Source organism: Thermobia domestica, chromosome 11 (genome assembly GCF_964235325.1).
Source record: "Thermobia domestica chromosome 11, izTheDome1.hap1.1, whole genome shotgun sequence".
In the NCBI taxonomy this organism is placed as follows: domain Eukaryota; kingdom Metazoa; phylum Arthropoda; class Insecta; order Zygentoma; family Lepismatidae; genus Thermobia; species Thermobia domestica.
In genome coordinates, this window is record NC_137464.1 from 212,916,784 (window position 1) to 212,933,224 (window position 16,441).

The 16,441-nt window shown below is 32.2% G+C and overlaps 1 long non-coding RNA gene across 2 annotated transcripts in view; it reads right to left on the bottom strand.

Moving 5' to 3' along the window:
* Positions 1 to 3,071: 3,071 nt before the first annotated feature.
* LOC145664715 (uncharacterized) overlaps positions 3,072 to 16,441 on the bottom strand; it is a 32,934-nt gene continuing 19,564 nt past the window's right edge. For both annotated transcript variants that reach the window (XR_014127512.1, XR_014127513.1), the window contains exon 3: positions 3,072 to 14,379. This is a non-coding gene — a long non-coding RNA (uncharacterized LOC145664715). The remainder of the gene's footprint in view (positions 14,380 to 16,441) is intronic.

Below are 16,441 nucleotides of genomic sequence, written 5' to 3' on the forward strand. Positions count from 1 at the left end.
TCAGCGTCCTAAGAATAGACCACTTCCAGATCCAATATTGGATCCTCAGCGTAGTTTCACAATGTAAAATGAAATTCACTTGTGAATATTATAGGCCCTTACACGACACACTGGAAAGCGTGCTGCTCTATATTCGAGATTGATACACCTTTACACACTTTTCAAGTAAAATTTCTACAAAGAAGATCAGGAACACAGTTATATGTAAGTATTGCACAACGTATAAAGAAATAAAAACCACTATTACATAACGAACAAGCAGTTTTCAAGATTTAATCCTTTGACTGCATACTGCTTCTGTAGCCAAGACATGGCTCTACATACAAAAGTTAGAGAATTAGATCGATATCTTGGAGGAAAAAAAAAAAAAAAAAAGATTGAGACGTGGCACGGACTTGACTATAGCAGTCGCCAGCAATGGAAGGGGTAATATCTGATGAAAGTGTTTATCTTATGACCTCACATGCTATATGCTGCAATAAGAAACCCATCATGTTCTACTCTTTGAAATCAAAATTATTAAATGCTATTTAATCAAAAAATATGCCAACTACACAATCAATATTTGACCTGAGTTCACGTTCTTACACACAACAAGTAAATTTTCTTTTTCTTTTCATTTTTTAAACCTCTCTGCTGTCTTCTTCGAATTTAGTGCTCTGGTTCAAGCAAGAAAATGATACAAGGAAAGTGAGACAAGCAAACATCTTTAATGATATACAACTTCGTAGATACGAAATAAAGAATTGTAAAATCTTACGTGCTTTTTATTTCGATACGTTTTCGTTCTGCTCGGATATCTTGAAGATCATCGCTACACTGTGCTTAGAGAGAAATTTTCTATGAGAATTTACAGATGTTTATGACTATCGAGTGTCAGGACTTAGATATGGGTGAACACAGTACTTTTTTTTTAACAACACAATACACAACTTCTTCATATTCTCAAGGTAGAATCATCATTAGAAACCTTCCCTTTCCACTTACAAGCTGATGGAAGTTCTGAGAACGTAACGAAAACACATGAAAATATAGGCACATTTTAAGAATACACCAACCAAGTAGGGAATCCTTTTGATTCTTAAAATAACCTTTGCATACATTGGTAAGTTTGCGAGCTACTCTTTACTATGATACAGCCCTACTACTGATGACTACGGAATGGATTAAGATGTATTTAAAATGTGTTAGTTACGTATGTGAATACACATTTTTCAGTTATCATCATCAAAATATGAAATTCTATCATGGTTCAAAATGATAAAGAAGACCAACAAACGCACGAAAAAAAAAAAAAAAACTACTAGAAAATGAAGATCAAAAAAGAAAAACGCTTGGTAGAAGAGGTGTAGGATTTCCGTTAAAGTAGGAAAATAACAAGCGATAAAAAAAAAAAAAAAAACCCTACAAAATATATAAAATCCAGAATAGTTCACGAGAAGAAGGCATTCGATGAAAAACAAAAGCTTCTAACCGCAAACATTTACACTGAATAAATTAAAAAAAAAAAAAAAAAAAAAAAATGAAACCATATGTACGGATGTAAGGCATGCACAATTCAAAAAAATGTGCTGCTACAGAAGCATGCTAAAAATTACGCGCGGTATCAAATAAGAATGCTGGAAATGGAACAAGAAAAAAGGAGAGTGCTGAAGACTTATTTCGAAAAGACGAGATAGGATGATTAGACACATTGTGAGACAAAGGAATCAAGCTCTTAGCTATGGAGGGAATGACAAGAAGGAAAAATACCCACAAGATATGGCAATTCAAATATACTGACCAAATAATACGAGGAGGAGGGAAAAAAAACTACACAGAAATGGAAGATCTGGTTCAGGTTAAGGTTGGAAACCTGCATCAACCAACTGAAAGACAATTGACCCCAGAAGACTTTTCACTTCATTCTGATTATATGAAAATGTTATTACAAAATTTAAACAGCACAACATATACGATCTATCAACACGAAAATCTCTGCTTCGTAAGTACGCAGTTTTAATTATTGACAAGAATTGTAGATCAAAGTTTTCGACAAGCGAAAATTTTTAGGCAAGTAAATACAAAAAATCAAACTATAGATAAAATGTAATTAGGAAAATTATAGTAGCACTAACAGAATGTATATGAAAACGTATCGGCAAATACATTATTAAATGTGAAAATTATACAGATAAATAACTTGAGCGTTAACCTGTGCTTTACCAAGGGTTAAAGTGAACGATTTTCTTCCAAAGGGGGTTAGCTACCTCACATGTATTGTCTAGGAAACGTATGATATACTGTATATGTAACTTTGTGTCAAAATGTGACTTGTTTCCTGGTACCGTATTTATTTAATAACAAAAATAAAATCATTACGGCAGTGTACAAGAAGAACTGCATTGGACAATCTTCACTTTTATTGAACTGTAAACCTTACTTACTTTCACGTATCATTACCTTACCAACCGACCCTAAAACACTACTCTTGAAATTCTTTTTGTTAGTTTTAATGCTGATTTTTGTTGCTTTCGCAAGATACATGTGTTAGAGTGGTTTTCCCAACTCAGTGTACATTATCCGTAATGCGTAATAATGCAAAAATAGTCCGTATTATACTAAGAGTAACTGAGTGACACGTAAACAATAATTATGTTAATATTTTCATTTCCTTTACGCAGTCATATATTGTATAGAAAATAAAGATTTTTACATAATTTCTAAACAATAATTAGTATATTAATGAACATACTAAGATGTTCAATCCTTATTACAATGAACAAAATTTAGATGGAGACCCAGTTTTTTTTTTTTTTACCTAAAATATTTTCAGAAAAACAGACGTTGGGGAACTGAGTTACCCCACTTGATAAAGGAAGGGGTTAATCTTCTCTAATAAGTAAAAATTTCTGTATGCACATTTTTTCGAGTCTATGTCATAACGAACAAAAAGAATGTACAATTTTAGCGTCACGTAATTAGAATAACGAGGTCCCAGTGTGTGCATATGAAAACCAAAATGCAAGATAGAGTTTGCATACTCAACATTTTTCCTCAAAGGTGAAGATTTAAGGGTTACCTATCGCTACCATATATTTTTCATTTCCACAAACGATGGCATAGTTCTCATTCCAACACAAATGAACTACATTTATTCATAGTAGAACAAAACCGATTATAATAGTACGGTACAGTTTTGTTAAGTTCTAGTGTGCCTTTTCATGTCTATTTATATATATATATATATATATATATATATATATATATATATATATATATATTTCAGTAAAAACTGTTACGATTACTGGTGGGAAAGCTTTGAAATCTTGAACTGTCGACCAATACGTCTTTTAGCCTAGGTGCTGAAAGAGACGCAAAAACTCCAACCTAACTTCTTTGCTAGACGAACACCGATTCCAGCTATCAGAACGACAGAACGCTCACAAACAAAGAAAAAAATATTTAGTCAGAAACGGATCAAAAATGAGGACACACAGGTATGGAGCATTAGAAATGTACGTGGATGTGTACATGATATAGCGAAATGGTGCTTCTTTGCTTAGGGAGAAAAAAAAAAAAAAGAAAAGAAAGAAAAAATCACGACAGCGACTAATGACAATCTTTAATGAATCGAACACCAACAAAACAAAAAGTTAAAATTATTGCACAGGCAAAGAAGAAAAATAAATTAGGAAAAGCTATTCAAGCTAACGATTAGGAATCACTTTGAACATTATGACGGAAAAGCGTGCAGCCGAACGGACGTCGATTTTAGGGTTTCAAGAGAGGAGGAAATAGATACAAAGAGAGGGCGATTACCTGAGAACAGTGAAGTGACTAAACTGAAATAAGAAAAAGCTGAATAATAATAATAAAAGAAAAAATACTAAAAATAATGGAACATACGGAACTATTGATTTTAGTTTCACATACAGATATGTTAGTATATAATTACATACATATCACTTTCCTCGTATCAGGGACAAATAGTCTTGGTAATAATGTTCTCATTAACTACCACCAATCAAATCCCATCCCTGATAACACTACATATATTTAAAAAAAAAAAAAAAAGTATACACTTTCAGTTTCAAACATAAATATACAAATAATAACCTTTCCTTTTTAAGTAATAAATAACAATCCATTAAATTCTTCATCCAGTCTCTTTCACATTGGCACAATTTCACAAATCTTACAGCAAGTGAAGAACATTGGTAGCTTATCACTTATCTCTAAATTTTTGCTTCTGGTAACAAATTAAAAAGACTGAACAATTACACATATATTAAAAAAAAAAAAGAAAAAGAAGACTAAAATCATAGTGCTATGATTTGTGTGACTATTTCTTTTCACGAAAATAACTATAAATTACATTTAAAAAAAGAATTACGAACAATGCAAGAGAGCAAGATAAGATTAAACAGTCAGACCAGTGGTTCGCGTTTCGTTTTGTCGAATTTTCCAAATAAAGTTTCACATTTTGTAGCTCTTGTAAAACAAGGTATCCCTTGACATTTTAAAAACTGTTTCTTTTATTCATAGATCATTACAGAAATAAACCATTAATTACCTAAAAACAAAATACACTGAATATTGCACTTGACATAGTAAATTTCACTTATAGAAAATTATATATATAATAGCATGTTACATGTTTCCACATTTTCCTCCTTCATTATTGTACGTTTGTCACTTATCACCAGTCCCTGCCATTGGCTAGCTAATTAAAACGGCTCCTTCCCATCCAGCTGCAATGGTGATAGCTAACGCGCAATATGTTCTCTATAGCCATGTCCAAATCACCCAAAATGCACCGTTCATTCCACATTCTACCGTTCCGTCAGGGAAAACTGGCGCTTTTAAATTAATAAAAAGGTATTTTTAAAATTTCACGCAAAACTGGCAATTTCGCGTTTTATTGCGCAACGGAAACTAATGAAAATACACATAGAATACCATAAAACGTCAAGAAACTGAGAATTACTTAATTTTGACGCATTTCGTTTTATTGCGCATTGTGAAAAACTCGTGTCTCTATTTTTATCTTAATACAGTGAATGTTTATTTTTCCATAATATCTTGTCCAAAAGAGATTTAAACTCCGAACCCTCACCCCCGCCTTGCGTACGTCACGGAGACAGAAAAGTGTATAATTACCAACAAATAATGCTAAAAAGAAATAAGAAAAGTCCCACGTAATCACTAAATCCTTTTCTTCCTTTTTTTTTTTTTTTTTTTCAAATGTTAATGATTTCACGTTACATAAATAACAGGGCAATATGAACGAAATAATTTACGAAATCTTGAACATTTTATGGTTAATGAGGCCTCTAATTTATAATCCAACTAATCGCTTTCATGTTAAATATTTTTTCCTTAATTGTCTAATTTCTTACACATACATATAACTAATTTATTCACAATGTTTTATTTGCATTCATTTCAAAGGCGAATTTCTAATGCATAAACAAATCCTTTGACACAACCATAAAAAAAATCTAATAAAAACGGATAAAGGTCAAATGACTGCTGTGGTTAGATGGTTTATCAAATACGGATATACTCAAATACTTTTATAGCAAACCGGATATATTTATGTACGATAACTATAAACAATATTATCAATAAAATGTTACCCATTAAACTTTTGTATAATTTTGACTGTATATTTCTCTTGTAACTATGAACAGTACTTCACACTACTGTAATTTCTCATCAACACACATACTGTTTATGATTTTATACTACGGTCTAATTAAATATAACAGCTAAATGATCCAGGTTGATTTCTTTTCAATCTTATTTGTATAGTACACTTATGTGATTTATGCGTGTTCTGCCAGATAACGCAAAATTACAAAAAACTATTAATTAAATTAGTATCGTTCTAAAACGAAGAAAGGATCCCTAGTAATTACACTTCAACGAATTAACTTTGATATTCAATTAACAGGGTTTATACAATATTCACAACATATACATATATTTATTTATCACAAAACCATCTTGGCACAACTGATCTTCATGCAATACTTAAATATTCATCTTCACAAAATCTGGCCACCCACCTCTGTAAAGAACTTTTATTCACAACCGGCGTTACGTTAGCATAACACTGTGATTTCAAAAAATATCTCATACAGCCATTTCGGATGAAAGTAATCGGCTTTTCCAATAGAGATCAGTAGCCATTTTTTTTTTCCAAATAAGATTTACATGGATATAAATGCATTATCAAACTATTTCTTATAATATTGGGTGTTACATAAATGTTTCACAATATTTTGGGAAGATTCCTCACATCAGATAAGAAGAAAAAAGTTCATATGAAACTGTGCTCAAAAGTAGGTAGTTCGAAGTTATAGGGCGCAGAAAATGTGAAATAAGTGCCTTTTATAAGTCCATAGCTCCACTACTATGGGACCTATCGTAGTCGGGTCAAGACATCACTAAGGAACTGGTATATGAACTATCCAAATATCCACCTTTCAGAACTTTCGGTACTTGTACAATCATTTTTAGACAGGTTGTTTGGGAGTACTTGGTCACTTTCCACCTACCTCTCTAAAAAAATTGGTGTGCAGCATTCTTAAACATGGATATGTGGATGTTTACATACCAGTTCCTGAGTAAAGTCTTGACCCAACTACGATGGGTTCCATAATAGTGGAGCTATAAACTTTTAAAGTTCACTTATTTAACGTTTTCGGCACCCTATAACTCTGAGACTATCCACTTTTGAGCACAGGTCCATATAAATTTTTTTTTTTCTTATCATGATGTGAGAAATCTCTTCCTAAAATATTATAACACCATGTATATGAATTGGTAAGACAAGAAACAAAATAGTGTGCTTTGCAACTAAAATAAAAACCAACGCATACTGAATAGCTGAAAGAAAAAATATTGTTTTGGAATACAAGCATTTTTAAATACAAAAGCACTTACCAAAATATTTGAGCATGGACATTTTAGAACATCTACATGTAATACATTATTAGAAGAAGCAGTAACAGTGCCCTACAGCTTGTGCGGTCTGAAAGGTATGCTCTACCTCGCCAGCACTTTTAAACTAACGGTATTAATCAGAATGTGCCGATTTCTTTTTTAATTATTTTAAGTAGTGGAAATTTTCCTTTCTTATTTCTTCAAACATACACACACGACAAAAACGTAAGAACGTTTACAAAAAAGAAACCTTGTAAGCTGACGACGAAACTAGTCAGAGATCACTGAGGATCAAAGAATATGGTTACTGCCGTGATAATTTAATTTTTTGACACACTTCACTTTTCACAAGAACATACTCTGAAAATATAAGACAGATAAAATAAGCGAAATAGTAGATTCTTATACTTCAATTAGGCAAATTCGAATTTACTTTTCAATCATACGTGGTTGAATTATACTTCTGTCTACTATTAACAAGTGAAAACATCATAAGAATGTTTTACATTTTGTTTTTCAGTAATTATAACGAATAATGAAACGACATGTCCACATCCGAGTTCACTCTTAACCCTATGAACTAATGTATTAGATGTCTTAGGAATTTTTTAAGATTATTTTCTTGTAAGGTACGACTAGTGTAAGCTCAATGAAGCAGTTTTGTGCGTAAGCAAAATTTTAGATCCTGGTGAAAATCCAGAATCCGTCAAATTAAGAGGTAGATATTTAACTATATAGAAACCCAACCTGATTTGAATAAATGAAAATAACACAAAAACTAATTTTGTGTCACGATAAGTGATTATAAATTGTGTTCTATTTATACCAATCATTTTTTCCTGTTACAGAATTGTGTATTATTTTAAGCATGGCTATGCCTTTACCTACAACACAAAGCATGTACATCTTGAGAATGATACTGTTTTATTTTATACTTCCTTAAGTGATTTATGTCTTAAGTGGGATCAGACCCAATCTTGTACGACATCGATAGTTAATTCCTTAAAAATCACTGACACCCACTGTATGTCGAGCAATTTCAATATTCTTTGTTGTATATTGTTGTTGTTACCTTTCCGCATCGTGGCTATATGAAAAATAGTAGAAGTATGTTCCTTCGATATTTTCTTTTATTATTATTATTATTATTATTTTACTCGTAAATATTCTAAACAAGGGTCCCCATATTTTTAATCGGAATCATTTCCCGCCAACTGCAAACAATTTTGCAAGTATTTTGTTTTTGTTCACATTTGACTTCACAAGTCAAATTCTGCTTCACGCGTTTGTCTAGAAAAGACCATAGTGACCACCATGATAAGAGAGAGGAAATAACAATATTACTATTTCAGTCTATCACCTGCGCTGCCTACTAAAGCCAATAGATGGCGCATGCGTACAGGCAATTTGCAGATTTAGAAGAATTGTGACGACTTAATTGGAACTTAAAACTGTATTGTTTCAATTTAATTATTTGAAAATGTATAATGATGATGCTGAACAAGAATGTGCTTTGCTATTTATTATTAAGATAAGGACCGAAACCAGATGATGCTGAACAAGAATGTGCTTTGCTATTTATTAAAAGATAAGGACTGAAACCAGATGATGCTGAACAAGAATGTGCTTTGCTATTTATTATTAAGATAAGGACTGAAACCAGATGATGCTGAACAAGAATGTGCTTTGCTATTTATTATTAAGATAAGGACTGAAACCAGATGATGCTGAACAAGAATGTGCTTTGCTATTTATTAAAAGATAAGGACTGAAACCAGATGATGCTGAACAAGAATGTGCTTTGCTATTTATTATTAAGATAAGGACTGAAACCAGATGATGCTGAACAAGAATGTGCTTTGCTATTTATTATTAAGATAAGGACTGAAACCAGATGATGCTGAACAAGAATGTGCTTTGCTATTTATTATTAAGATAAGGACTGAAACCAGATGATGCTGAACAAGAATGTGCTTTGCTATTTATTATTAAGATAAGGACTGAAACCAGATGATGCTGAACAAGAATGTGCTTTGCTATTTATTATTAAGATAAGGACTGAAACCAGATAATGCTGAACAAGAATGTGCTTTGCTATTTATTATTAAGATAAGGACTGAAACCAGATGATGCTGAACAAGAATGTGCTTTGCTATTTATTAAAAGATAAGGACTGAAACCAGATGATGCTGAACAAGAATGTGCTTTGCTATTTATTATTAAGATAAGGACCGAAACCTGATGATGCTGAACAAGAATGTGCTTTGCTATTTATTATTAAGATAAGGACTGAAACCAGATGAAGCTGAACAAGAATGTGCTTTGCTATTTATTATTAAAATAAGGACCGAAACCAGATGATGCTGAACAAGAATGTGCTTTGCTATTTATTATTAAGATAAGGACCGAAACCAGATGATGCTGAACAAGAATGTGCTTTGCTATTTATTATTAAGATAAGCGCCGAAACCTGTTGATGCTGAACAAGAATGTGCTTTGTTATTTATTATTAAAATAAGGACCGAAACTAGATGATGCTGAACAAGAATGTGCTTTGCTATTTATTATTAAGATAAGGACCGAAACTAGATTATGCTGAACAAGAATGTGCTTTGCTATTTATTATTAAGATAAGGACCGAAACCAGATTTAGAGTTGAGCATTAATGTTTGTGTGACTGCAAGTGAGTTGGTTGGGAAAAAAAATGTTACATGTAAACAATTAACCTTTTAATTAAACACCTTTTTGAGCTACAGTGTCCCGTCGGGTGGGAGAAACAATTAGTTTCTTAACAAGAAAGTATTAGTTCATATTATAGCAATCTAAAGACATTATCTGACTCACTATCTAAATTTCTTATGTTCTTAATTCTCTTTAACTTTAAAGAAAAAGAAAAGACGGGGTGGGCGTAGCAAAGGCCCTTAGTGGAAATGTTAAGCCTATTAGGACAAATTCTCAAATATAATTCACCAAAGAAACTCCCATTTTTCTGACTCAATTATACAACAATAGTCATAAATGCAATAAGCAACCTATTACTTTAAAAGTACAACACATAAATCGATAAATGTAATACGCAAAAAAAGATACTGCACCCAAAAGTAATTTGAAATCACAAAATACGTACTTGTTTACGACCTACCTCTTTGTAGTAGGATTAAAAGCCAACATTTTATTACTATTATTATTATTATTATTATTAATGCAGTGTTTAGTTGAACGTGTCATGTATCGTCCGAAGTGACAGAATAAGAAAAAACGTTAGAAACGACCAAAGAAGTTCTTTTCTTTGCAGTTTCACGTCTCTTTTCAGCATCGTGGCAACATGAATGGAAATAAAATTAAATCTTTAGTTTGTTACAAAGTTACGTCCTGTAATCTGGAGAAGACGAGCGATAAATGCAGGAACGAAATATACACAAGAATTAGTGGAATGAAAATATGGGAAAAACGGGAAATCCCTGAGATAGTTACAGAAATGATTCTAGTTTAACGTCGAATGTTTATGTACTTTAGGCTAAAGGAAATAGATGATTAATGAAAGTTAATGGCTGTGAAATAATTAGTGGAAGAAGGGGGGAGACAACGGGAAAACTCCGAGAAAATCCATCACGGATATGACACTATCCACCACAAACTCACATAGCTTTCAGTTGAACCAACAACTCCCCACACGGAAGATTAGTGCTCACTGAAATATGCTATCGATCAGAAGCTAACATGGGTAAGATTGCATCACGAATTCCTTACGCCAAAGTGAGCGCTTTACAACTTAGTCAACATTACCCCAGAACGAAATTTACAGCTTATCACGGACCTTAACGTATATCTCAAACGAAATCAAAAAGATCGTATCACGTCCACGTTTAAGTGTAGAATGGGAAACAAAATTCTTTCTTTACCGTCTCTAAACTATAAATCAATTTAATATATACATATTTTCTTCCTTAATTCTGTCCCCTCAGACAAAACATGATAATTTGAGCGAAAAAAAAAAAACGGCTGATTTCATTCTCTACACACATTTAATTAATATTCTCATTGATAAAACACGAAACAGTAAACATAAATCGACCATATTCTTATTATAACGATGTATTATCCTATATTAAACATGTCCCAATCCAGTTCTCTGAGATGTTGAAGACATTCAAGTCATTCTAACTGAAGCATCCAGGGATTTTCTTAGCCAACTGACTCTCATAAACGAAATGAAAACGTTATCTTACTCGAAACAGCCTAGCCGGCGGGTTCTCTTTCAAAGGCCATATCCTCGCAACCGTACGTATAAAATTTCAATATTTTGGCTTTGAATGGAAACCTTAAACGAAAACTCATGTCTGTTTCAAATGAAAATTTTATCTGAGGGCAAGAATATGGTGCTTTACAGACATGGGTGGCGTATTCGACTTCCAAACTATGCTAGGGATAAATATCGGATATCTTTTACAACGGATGTATCCGTCTGCCTGTAGACAAGTCTTAAAGCAAAAGTGATAAGATATAGCGAGAAGCGATTTTTCTGGAATCAATTTAGCTTCCCGAGAATAGGTTCTATCTCATAATTAATCTCTATTCAAACAGGAAATAATAGAAATTAACTATTTTCGGTTTCAATGTTGATCGCCATAGAAAAACAGTAACATACAGTGACAAGCAGTTTTCCGGAATCGATTCAGCGTCTCACTGAAAGGTGCCATCTTCACTTGTATCTCTCTACTAAAAGGCAGAAATCACCGTTCTACCGTAGTGTATATATATACATATATTCGCGCACGGACGACCTATAAAATCGGCCTCTTTCGTTAAAGTTAACTTGTCCTAAGTGTTGAAAAGAAAACCGAATAATTAGTCACACCTAAACACTTCCCTTAATTAACTCCTCAAGCATAGTCATTTTTGTTGAAATTTCCATAAACTATTCAAAACACTATAATAATTCGGTGAGGATTGTGATATTTCAGTTAAAATATCGTTACTTTAAACGAAGAGAATTCTTGCTTCATATTCGGTGTACCACATACGCCAACACATCATTTACTACGGAAAACTCGAATATTTAGGAATGAAAATAAATAAAATTTAATTTTAGAAAGATATGTTTTCTAGGTGTCCAGTCCTTCTCTTTTTCATACATGCAAAAGAACAGAAAGAGAATTTTATTTTTACAAATTAGGACTTTTGATCGATCAGAAACCGTTTGCTTAACGATATCCGGAAGAAAAGAAAGAAAAAAAGTAGAGTACAAGTATCATAACTCAGTAAGAAACTGCGACACTTCAAATATAATCACTTGAAATATTAAGAACTGTTACCTATTTAATATTTCCTGATTCTATATAACCAGTATATAATCTACTTTGAAACAAAAACTACGAAAATCTTTTACAAAAAACGAGTTTTTTTTTTTTCGGAAATCGGCATCTTATAAAATACTTTGCTATATTTAACGTTGACCTTTTTTCAGAACTAGGGTGAAAATTAAAAAAAAAAAAATAAAATAAATAAACAAAAACCTACCTTCTCTTGTTTTTAATCAATTATACAACTTTTTGTGTCTTGCGAACAAAAAGTTATTACTGTTTCCAACTGCGAAGTTTAAATATTCCATTTACGCAACACAGGGAAAAAAGTATTTATACTGGCAAGATGAGATCACAAGTCCAGAGAACGACTATTTTTCATTTAGAACTCACATTAACATGAAAATATTTTGCCAATGTCACCTCGGGTTTATCTATGTCCATGTATCGAACTTAGCAATCTCTACTGAACATACGAAAAAAGAAATATTCCTTGGCGCGGGAAACTCGGGTTTGATTCCTAGCAGAAGCTCATGTAACACTCAATTCAAATACAACCAACGAAGAAAGAAATTTTTAAAAAATGTCAAATTTAGTCTAACGAAAGAGATAAGGCCGAAGTATTATTTACTCTGCTTTTCGGAATACATTTTATTTCAGAAATTACTTAGCGAGCAATTTTTAATGATTTGTTCTAATGTATTTTATAAATTATAAGATAAATCAGATGTCACTGTTAGGAATGAACTTTATAAGGTGTTGTTAAATACATCTGTATTATTTTTACAACTATCAACCTGATAATCTGTTTTTAATATTATTTTATAAATAATAAAAGATAGTCAAAAAAAATAAGCTTGTTATAATTTAATGCTAGAGGAATTCTTATTTCGAAAGGTGTATAAAATACGTACACATTGTACATTAACATATTTTTCCCTGTGAAGAGCCAATTATAAAAATAAGATGTAAAAACTTTTTCTGTGATTCAATTCAAGTAAACTTTAAAAAACAATTCCTTCCAAACAATATTCAATTCAAATCAGGGCTGGATGTCTATATATATAAACCACAACCCGCTAGAAGTTGCATATACAAAAGTGCGTCCTAAACTATTCAATGTAAAGAGTTAAAATCAAAGTGCTGTCTACCAATAATATTACATTTCTATTAAGTATGTAAGCAATGTGCTAAAGAAGCAGCATATGTGATAAGGAAGACAATGGCAGAACTCAAATACTCTTTCAGATATATACATATATTTTACTACATCCATTCGTGTTCTCTGCAGAAACTTCCAACTTCTTATAAGAACAAATAATAAAATAAAATAAAATAATACACATAAAATAACAACACAGATTTCTCACAATGCAAAAATTAACACAAAAATTGCTCATCTGACATACGACCACTCTTACAAATAATTTTCCTTTGGTACATTCAGTCTGTAAACTATCAGAAAATGTTCTCATACATATGGAAATAAACACGTACAGGAAATCAACAACATTTACGTTTTTTAAAAAAAAAAATTGTGATTAGTATAAATTTAGATGAAGTACCAACTTAATTCTAGAGCACTTGTAAGCTCGTAACAACTCTTCCAAAACTTTTACTCAATAGTATTCGCTCCCTTTTATTCTATAAATATTAGGATCTACTATCAACTATTTTTAATTGCTCCTAAAAACGACGTATTAACTAACATTATCCTTTTTAACTTTAACATTTTTTTCTTTATTTTCCATTTTAGTTAAATACCTTAAAAACTATCGCTCTTTTTATTTCAAAATGTATACGAGGATCATGGGCTAAAATGAAAACAGAAGTAACAATATTTCTTTTTAGCTGAAAATTCCTATCATGTTACTTCACACATTTCTTTAGGGTTATTGTAGTAAAAAAAATGAACCAATAAGAAAACAAAAACTCATATTAGAGTAAGAATCAACAGTATTACCTGGACAGCAGATCTCATTATCTACATTAGGTGTTAATGTCATCTAATGACTTTTAGTTTTACCTCAGAATTATTGACAAAAACATGTTCTTGTAATACTTTGTTCAAGTTATGTACCCGATCCCCTGCTTCATCAGCCATTCCTTCCACTTCTTTCAGGTAGTCAAACACCTCTTCAAGCTATCAAGGTATTGTGAGAAAATAAGAGAAAAAAAATCAGATGTTTTTATGCGAACCCACACAACAAGCAAAATACAATATGAGCTAGAAAATACAGGATTATCCTGCACAATGTGGTTCTTATTATCACATACATTTACGAATTGCCAATATCTTACCTTGCATCCACGAAAATAATAATAATAATAAATAATAATAATAATAATAATAATAATAATAATAATAATAATAATAATAATAATAATAATATTAATAATAATAATAAAGTTTTTTAGAACCGTTTCGTTGCTCCTGGCAACTTTCTCAGTGGCTATAACTAAACTAACAACATGGAGAAGAGTCCTTCATTTCTGTGAAATCTATTAAGGAAAAGAAAGTAAATTTGATCCTCGCTTCACGAATTGAGTTAGTATGTCTCCTCGAAAAAATATATATATATATATATATATATATATATATATATATATATATATATATATATATATATATATATATATATATATATATATATATATATATATATATATATATATATATATATATATATATATATATATATATATATATATATATATATATATATATATATATAAGTTGAAGATGTAATACCATTTTCTTAATGCAGAGTTATTCGTAAAAAGAACACTTATCTTCCTGTGAAAAGTACGAAGCGCACGTCAAAAAAAGACCGATAATTTTTACTCGCAGTTGGCAACACTGACGAAGTTTAGCATGTGCAGGAACCATGCCCTAGTATTCTGTGCTTGCTGTAGAGTTAGAATCAATCGAGTGGTGTTTGTACGTGCGAGTTGCAGTAAGGTGAAATAGCAACCGTAATACAAAATCCTGCCAAATGTGAAGCGAAATCTGTCATACCATTTTTTGAAAGCCAAAAGACAGAATGCATCGGGAATTGTGTGCTATTTAAGGACCGACAGCAATGAGTGACGGGGAAGATCAGGCAATGGTGGACAGAGTTTCGGGAAAGGCGTTCAAATGTTCATGACGTTGAGCGTAGCGGGAGGTCTAGCGTTTAGATAGACAATATCGGGGAATGCGTTCACGAGAAAGTGCAATCAAATCCCAGCTCAAAATAACTGAACTCGCCCACAAGTTTCCAGAAGTGCCTGGAGAAATAGTGCATCGAATTGTGACTAGTACGCTGGGTTATCACAAACTATGTGTGACGTGAGTGCCAAAAATGATGACAGACGCTTACAGAGAGCAAAAAATGACAGCTGCACGTGATTTTTTGGTTCGCTGGGAAAAGATGAGGATGACCTCTTTTCTCACAAAGCGACAGAGGATGAAACCTGGTTATAGTACGCCACTGTAGAATCGAAACAGAACTACATGAATGGCAGCACTCTCGTTCTAAAACGAAAAAATTCAAACAAACATCATCAGTTTACAAAATCATGGCAACCATGTTTTGGGATCAAAAGGGTGTGATTCTTGTGGAATTCTTGAACCAGGACGAACAATTACAGCAGATGAGTATTGTCAAACGCTGAATAATCTGAGACGTGCAATCCAAAATCAGAGGAGAAATGCTACGTTCTGGAATTCTTCTGATCCATGACAACACACGCTTACACACAATGTTCGTACTGTTGAGACTATTCAAAAATTTCAATGAAAACTATTTAGTCATACTCCTTTCAGCCCCAGGGATTTCTTTAGTTTTCTTTATCTAAAAAGTGGTTTGTGTCGAAGCGTTTCATCGCCATTGAAGTGCTCAACACATCAGTTCTGAAGTGACTGTACTCTCAGACAGCAGATTTTTACACAGAGGGTACACGGAAGTTTGTGCCACGTCGCCAGATACGTCTAGAGGTTCATGGTGACTACATCAAAAAATAGGTAAGGCATGTACTTGTATATCAATCAAAATAAATTTCTTTTCCTGTCATTAACAGACCAAAATCATATCTACGAAGAAATTAAATTTCAATTAAAAGCACGGAATTCGTGTTATTATTCTGTTCAAAATTTTTTGTCATCGCGAATTCGGTCGAGCAATTTGAAGCTTCAAATATAAAGACGACAGTCATGCCTGTTG